The sequence below is a fragment of the Ruditapes philippinarum genome, unplaced genomic scaffold, assembly GCF_026571515.1.
Source record: "Ruditapes philippinarum isolate M1 unplaced genomic scaffold, ASM2657151v2 ctg9757_1_1_1_1, whole genome shotgun sequence".
Taxonomy (NCBI): Eukaryota; Metazoa; Mollusca; class Bivalvia; order Venerida; family Veneridae; genus Ruditapes; species Ruditapes philippinarum.
In genome coordinates this window covers 1-7,443 of record NW_026862568.1, presented here as the reverse complement: position 1 = coordinate 7,443, position 7,443 = coordinate 1, and the positions used below count along the sequence as shown (strand labels likewise).

The 7,443-nt window shown below is 32.1% G+C and overlaps 1 long non-coding RNA gene across 1 annotated transcript; it reads right to left on the bottom strand.

Moving 5' to 3' along the window:
- Positions 1-375: 375 nt before the first annotated feature.
- Positions 376-1,910, bottom strand: LOC132719452 (uncharacterized). Its single transcript, XR_009624231.1, has 3 exons — positions 1,722-1,910; positions 1,200-1,373; positions 376-853 (listed from the first exon to the last, which is right to left on the bottom strand). It is a non-coding gene; the product is annotated as an uncharacterized LOC132719452 (long non-coding RNA).
- Between the last annotated feature and the right edge of the window lie 5,533 nt (positions 1,911-7,443).

Genomic DNA, 7,443 nt, shown 5'->3' with positions numbered 1-7,443 from the left:
AACATAATGCAAAATAGTTGTACATTCTTGAAAATATTTGTTATTAATAAAATGATTGAAATACAATGTTTCTATAAGCATACATTATGGTATAACATTCATGATAATTAATGTATTCTTTTTTCAGCCGAGCAAAGGCGAAACCAAGAAAAACTCGACGAATTATTGAAGCAACAACAGAAAGCTCAGACAGAAGCATTAGAGAAACAGAAAAAAGATTTAGCAGATCATTATGAAAAGCTATATAAAGCAAGCAGCAGATAAAGAAAAGTATGAAGCAATGGTGAAAGAAAAGTTGGAAAACAGAAGCAGCAAAAAAAGAATCACAATAACTTCAAAAGTCTTTCAGAATTTTAACAAAAACAAAAAAATAGAAAGGGCTTGCACTAGTTATGTTCCTGACTAAATTTTCAGTTACAGATACAGACAGTGTAATCATATTCTGATCAGTGTGTTTTAAATTGTATAATATGAATAACATATTAGTATATTTTTAAATTGAAATAATTTCAATTAATTTAAAACAATTACAATAACAGATTCTAGCAAACATGGGAAGTCACAAATGAGAGGTCATTTATGTCCTTGAATTATAGTCTTGCAACCCCATGTTGAGGGTTTGACCCAAACAGGGTAATAACAACTATGTCTCCTCATATGTCTTCAGTTTTTGTAAGCAAAAAGTGATTCATATATAAAACTTGTTTCACAATTAAGTACAAATATTGTAACACCTGCCACTGTAGTATTCAGCTTTTTCAGGGATACTTCTAAAGACAAATTCTATGAGAATGTAATTCACTTTTGGTATACTGTCAAACATAGACAAGTCATTGACTTCTCACATGCCATCCTGAAATAACAAAAACCTGAATAAGTATAAATGAAACAATATAGTGTATATGATGATTTGACTACAATATAGTGTATATGATATTTGACTGAACAGAAATGAACTATAAGTATATTGTTGTATAGTGTTGCACAACTATTGGGTTCATATAATATCTTGTTCATCATGTAAGTTCTTGTGTAAAATATTACAGTCTATATATCATGTACAAGTGGCAGTAACATTCATCTTGAACATGACTAAAGTAATCTGAATCTACATATGTGCATGTATTGTTGTTGGAATACAGCACTCTTTATTACAAAGTAAAGAGAATGTGGAATATTGCATAAATATACATGCTTACCCAATTGAAGTGTTTTTTATCTTGACCAATACAGTAAAGTTGATACAAGTGATTGTCCTTTTCAGTCCAGAACCCTGGTGCTCAATAGGGCATAGAACTATGTCACACATTGTGCCTCATTTCCAACAATAGTTTAGTATATTCATCAGCAAATAGGTGAACTATCTATGTCTTCTGAAAATTATGTATATATTTTTAAGAGCTTAACATTATTGACAGAGCATTTGCATAAAACAATACAGCATTATTTCTAAATATAAACTTAAAATTTAGTTCATTTTACTGTACACAGTATTTTAAAACAATATTTTTAAGATCTCACCTGACATCATATATAAAATGCTAAAATGCAAATAAATTGCAATACATTACTTTCAACTGCATTTTAGGAAATTTATCAATATCATTATTTGATAAAAAGGGTTGAGAATGGTCAGTTTATGATGATTATTTACATATGTATACAAAGATTACATTCATAGTAAATCATTTGATCTTTAAACCAAGTATCAAAACACTTACAAGTACATTTCCTTGAAGAATATGGCTTCAACATGCTGGATAATCATATTATCTACTTCAAAACTCTGATGAACTAAGTTGAAGATCTTAAATGTATGTTGGCTGTCAGATCTAAAATAACAACACAAAATATTTCATCAGCAAAAAGTGCTGGCTCATGAATGTTAAAAATATCCTGGTAGCAGGGCTTCTGTTATTAAAGTTTGGGAGTCATTTACACCTTGGTTTTGGCTTCCAAAATGTAGCCTAATGCTTAAAATTCCTTCTTTAAATACAAAGTGACTTCCAATTACATACATTTTGCAGTCTTTGACTGCCAATGTTTGGAATTTAATGGAAACTCTGCTGGTAGAATATGCCATAATAAAAATAAATGCATTTTAATATTTATCTATGGTCACATCTTCAATCACAGTACTAGATCTATTTATTGTATTTCAAAAGCAGCATGCAGTACAGGGATAACATTTCCTTTACTAAATTGATCTTGAATTGTAATAGAAATTCATTTGTCAATAATTACAGTACTGTACTGAAGCCTTGTCATATATTTCCTTTTTTTAAAATATTTTATACAGTATAAATCTACTTGATGTAGATCTATGTCAAGCCTATTCATTGTAAACAAATTGCAAAATATAGTTTCTACTATGTGTCCAATTACATTTTTTGTCATAGTGATGTAGAAAAAAATACAATACTGCAGTAAACGAATGTGAAGTGCCAACTTTTGTTTTATTTTTTATTTTATTGCTGGACTTCAATTTATTTTGTAATGTAATCAATGTCTAATTTAGAAAAAGGTTAACAATAACTTTTTATAAAGACCATGACAAATACAAATCGAGTGCAATAAACAATGTATCCCAAAACATTTGTCTGTCATGACCTGACCTAGATGCCGGCCATGTTTTTTATATATAAACCAGTTCAAGTGTCATGGTCCCATTTATTTAATTGTTTAAAGTAAAAATACGATGGTTATTCATATTCAACATATCAGAAAAAAATAATGAACAGAAAAAGCATAAATAATAAAAGATGCACTTACCTTTATATTTATTTAAACCTCCAAATATGCAGTAACATGACGTAAAAGGTACTGTACTGTAGTGAATCTACATGTGTTTACTCGCTGACCTGACTCCTAAGTTTACACAGTGTATTTATTCTAAATATAGATTTTTGGGAAATGTTTATCGTGGAAGCTGAGAAGGGCTGTTCAAAAAGTATTTTTTGAGTTCTTTCTAGTTTATTTTATTCTTTCAACTCTCAAAGATACTCTGTTTTGAAGGGAAACCCTAAAAATTAAGACATGAAAACTCGCGTGACTTTACAAGCGTTTTTCTCACAATGATTAAAAACTCAATTGGGCCAAAAATCGCTGAGCGCGTCACATATTTTCATAAGGGCGATTACTCAACATTTAGATAATTCATCGTCGCAAGGCATGGATCATTTCATTAAGATATTGAGTGCTTGAAAACATTATTTCAAATGAATTGTTACATTGTAACTTTCGTAAATAAGCTATATTCAATAGTCATGTAAACCGGTTGTTTCTTAAAATAACTTAATAAAAATATTAACCTTAACACACATAAACTGGATATAATAATTAAGGTTGGGAAAATAAATCCCTTAATAAATACAGTTTCTGTAGTAAAATGTAATTATTTTCAAGGAAAGATAAAATTTTTAAAGGAAGATGTTTCTGGGAACATGGATGTGAGTTCCTTATCTGTAACCACATATGACGTGACACATGATATGCAAAAACATATATTTGAAGGTCAAAGTAAATTTCTATAGAACAAAAATGTTGCAATGAAAGATATTATTACACAAAGTATTTAACCAAAATCAGAATGCTGACATAAGTAGACAGCTTTCCAATATAATTCGTGTAGTTGATAGCAAAGTGGGCACACGGAATTTGACTGACTTTACAACATTGTACGAGAGTGCTACGGTGATCCGTTTGGACAATCGCAATTTATTTTCATCCTTTCCCGCGATGCACAATTGTGAAAACCTGATGATACGATGACACAGTGATAAAAACTCGATGGTACGATGGTGAAAACACGATGGTTCGATGGTTAAATGTCAATGTCGCGATGGTACAATGGTAAAAACGCGAAGGTCAGATGGTTAAAACGCGATGGTACGATTGTGAAAATGCGATGGAACTACGGTAAAAGCACGATATTACAAATGAAAGCCCGTTGGTAGGATCGTTTGAAGCGCGATGACACAATTGTGTGAAAACGATGTTGAAATGGCAATGGCAAGATGGAAAAAACGCGATGTAAAATCGAGTTTTCACCATCGTAAAATGGCATCATCGCAATTTCATCATCGTACTATCGTGCACCGCTGGTACAGACAAGATAACAAATCACGGATCACCGTGTGTACCTATGTTATATCACGTCACAAATCATTCAGTGAATAGTGTTACATACTGTTTGAAAAATAATGTTATTTCATCTGAAGTAGATGTGACCATTAGAAGATTAAAGCTAAACATGAATTTCGTGGAAGAACTTGTTATCATTAGTAATGACTGAGACGGAAGGTTAAGCCGTAAGTTCCGAAAATGGAGTTTTGTATAAACATGGCCATTATAAATGTTGTGTAATCTTGTCTTTCGTGATTTAACTTTTATTAATAAGTATGCAGTGTTTGTTGGTTTGTACCGACCATGCCAATACACGTAGGCTTATTTATCAAATGTTTAAAAAATACACGACACATTTTTAAATTTTAGAATGATCTATACCGCAAGACAAATGTACGTCTAAATGGAATTCATTACGAAGCATGTTATCGATTGGGCGAAACACCAAACATGAAAGTCATACAACTGTATTTATTTTCCCTTAGACTTACATCGTGAGAAATTGTCCCTTATCATACTTCATATTTGAGGTAATTTTTCTAGAAAAATGAAATGCCTGACACATAAAACTGATATTGTTTTATAGGAGTAGCCAACCAAATGTTTTGCAAAATGACTTCAAAGAAGATATTCCTCCCCTTTCATTGACATGTTCTGCTGATCACAGGACTGAGATACACATTTATAAATGCAAATATCCAAGTCACAAATTTTCATAGAGACTTTTGAAACATGTCATTTCTTTAGAAATTAAAATAGTTTTATTTTCTTAATTAGTTGTAATATTTCTAAACGTCCCATTGTTCATCCAATCACCTTTGAATCTTACGATTTTCCTTGCACTTTTTTCAGCCAATCGCTGGCTATGTCGCAATGCGAAAGTCTGACCTAAAGGAATCTCAAGAACACAAGGTGGCGGTGCTCTCAGGAATGAAGTACAATTTTCATAAAGTTGTGAATACTGTTTGCAGTTCGTTTTGTTCCTTACAGTTAAATGTGTCATTTGTAACGGACGGACGGACAGCCGAACCTTCAACTGTTTCTCAAAAGAACTGAAATTTAACAAGGAGACCTTGATAAATATAAGTAAATTTATATGAAATGAAAGATCATTGCCTAACAAAATATAATTTCATGGACTTTCTGGGGATACTTTAGAAATAAAATGAATGACAAATGTAATTAATTATAATGATAATAATAATACACGCTTGTCCTTATCCTCTTGGTAGGATTATTGTTTTTAGAATCAATAAGCTGGTTTGTAGTCCGGGCATAACTTCAAAGTTCTACATGATAAGTACCTCTACTGCTGTACAAAAACACACCGCGGATCTTACAAGTCAGTTGTTCAGTCAGGCAATGTCCTTGCTGTAGTATATTATATTTGATAGCATATTTGATTTTTGTTCCACAGTCTAAAAACACAGCATTACATTCCTATAATGAACATGTTTTACTTTTGGCTCTACACTCTTATTCAATTAAAATATTCAAGTCGCTTATCGGTTTGATAGATGTGATAGATTAATAGTACATAATTAAATAAAATCAAATTGGAACAAGATATTAAGGCCCGTACAGAAGTATATATTTCAGAAATTATGGAATGACATTAAGTGTATTATGTTGGGATGGAAGAATACGATGAATGAAAACGAGAAAAATATGGGGAAAACGATTTATTGAGAGGTAGTGTATACATGTATGCTTTTATTATAACAAATTGACATACCACAGGACACTAAACGCGACAAATAACGGATCTAAACATTATAAATGTTTATAACACGCATTTTATAGAATTTATCAAATGTTCGATAAATTGAAGGTATTTTTTACATTATAGAAATCTATTGACATCTGTAAAATTCCTAATAATTATTTGAATAAAATAACTTACACACTATGTAAGGGGATTGGCGTTCTTTACTTCAAGTAAAGAAGGTCCTTCCTGAAAAAAACTGCCAGTTTTTTTTATGACAATGAGTGTGTGTCCACGTATAGTGTGTAGGATTTCAAGCAAATTAATCTACTTACAAAGTTTAATTGATATATAAAAAATTATATCATATATGAATAACAAACATATGCCAAAAACCACGCTCTATTTCATTATTTCTTGTAAATCTATAAAATCATAAGAATTTAAACGCCAGCAGAACAAGTTCAAATTGTGAGCGGTATGCTGTGAGAGATATTAAGTTTATTTAAAGAACCTACATTTCTATTGGTCGACATTAAAAACGTTATACAGATAAGGGCTTGGTAGTGTAAAAATTACTTAAACATGTCTATGGTTAACACAATAATTATTCGATCCGGGAGACAGTGTCAGTAAAACTGATTATAAAACTTATAAAACTGATTTATAAATAAGTCCTAAAGGGAGGGTGAAAGTATTGACTTTATGAAATAACTCAGATCATAGAGGAGTCTTGGATTGTATTAATTGTTACCTCAGTTTCAAGTCCTACATAAGGATATTTCACGTTACAAAAGAAAGTGCGGAAACAGGTAAAACTACGCTTATTATTTTATTGCTTTTATACACGTATTATTGCATATTATTTATGCCTTGCCGTCTGTCTGTCCGTCTGTCTGTCCGTACGTCTGTCGGCATTGAACTTGTCAGGGCTACACAGGTCAAACCCTTTAATGGATTGCAACCAAACTTTAAAGCACTGATAACTACCAATCCTAGTTATGCATATTGCCGACACGTTCTGCGTGACTTGTCAAAATAGCCACAAGGGTTATGGATAGAATCTTGTCCGGCTTTCACAGGACAAATTGTTTGTGGGATTTCAATAAAACTTAAAGGTGATAAGTACCGTACATGCTTGTGGATATCGCCGGCATGATCCGCTTCGCAGCATAAAAATGGCCACCGAAATGGCCACCGAAGCTATCAATATAAAAACCTTGTCCGACTTTCACAGTTCACAGTGAAAATAAAGAAGTTGTGCATATCTCTGGCAGGTTCAGCTTTGCTGCATATTATGACAACAAGAGGCAGAAATGAAACAAAATCTTGTCAGTCTTTCACAGGTCAAACTTCTGGTGGTATTACAATAAAACGTCCTAGGAGTGATCAGTTCCCACTCTAGTTGTGCATATCGAGGGAACGTTCTGCTTTGCTGGACATAATGACCGCCAAAGCTATCTATAGAAAAAACTGTTCCGGCTTTCAAAGGTCAAATTGCAAGTGGGATTTCAATGAAACATCACATAATTGATCACTACCATTCCTAGTTGTGCATATCGCGGGTACGTTTTGCTTTTGCTTTTCTGCTCAAAAGATCCGCAAGGGTTTTA